Source organism: Bison bison, unplaced genomic scaffold (genome assembly GCF_000754665.1).
Source record: "Bison bison bison isolate TAMUID 2011002044 unplaced genomic scaffold, Bison_UMD1.0 scf7180017858321, whole genome shotgun sequence".
NCBI lineage: Eukaryota > Metazoa > Chordata > Mammalia > Artiodactyla > Bovidae > Bison > Bison bison.
In genome coordinates, this window is record NW_011488894.1 from 3,808 (window position 1) to 4,616 (window position 809).

Consider the following 809-nt stretch of genomic DNA (forward strand, 5'->3'; position numbering starts at 1 on the left):
ACGCCCTTAGCATCACATACTGTGGGGTGGTGCCCTCTCCTTTTTGACCCCCAAGGAGCCTTTCTGTACATGTGAGATGTCTCCCTTGCCCGGAGGATGGGAAATATATGACCTCCTGATCTTTTAATGGGGTTTAGTTCCACTCTGTCCCTGCCAGTGTCTGGTTATTTACCCTCTTCTTGTTGCTGGTTTTTACATCATGGTTTAGAATTCAAAGTATAGATAGAAGTCCAGTTATAAATATGTGGTCCCAGAGCCTGTTTGTCTCTTGCTTCAGGAAATGTAAACAAGGGCTAGTAATCAATGTCCAGCCTGGAGCTCATTATCTTCTCACCCCAGGAAGTGTGAACAGGGGACCAGCTATAAATGCCTAGCCTGGAGCCCATCTGTCTCCTGCCTTGGAATGATAATTATGATAATGTGTACTATGTGTTCAGAATCATGCTTAATGGACCCCTGTCTAGGACGACCATACGTTCTTGGAGAGGGCTGGATTTGAACTTGATTTTGAAGGAGGAGAGTAGTATTTTTTATTGGTTCTGTTGAAGATAGTGAATAGCACAAGCCAAAGCCAACAGAGATAAGTAAGCTGAATCAGAATTTAAAGCTTGAGCTCAGAGCGATCTTGTTTAACTTGGTGATTTATGCATGCTGTAAAAATTATTATATATAAAACAGCCTGTTGGATAACAGTTGCCTAGTTCAAATAGCAGCGCCCGTTGGTTGTTCAGTTAACCTGAGCATCTGAGAAGAATGCTAGTGTGATTACACAGAAATTAGTTCTAAGTACCTGCAATAAAACCGTCAGT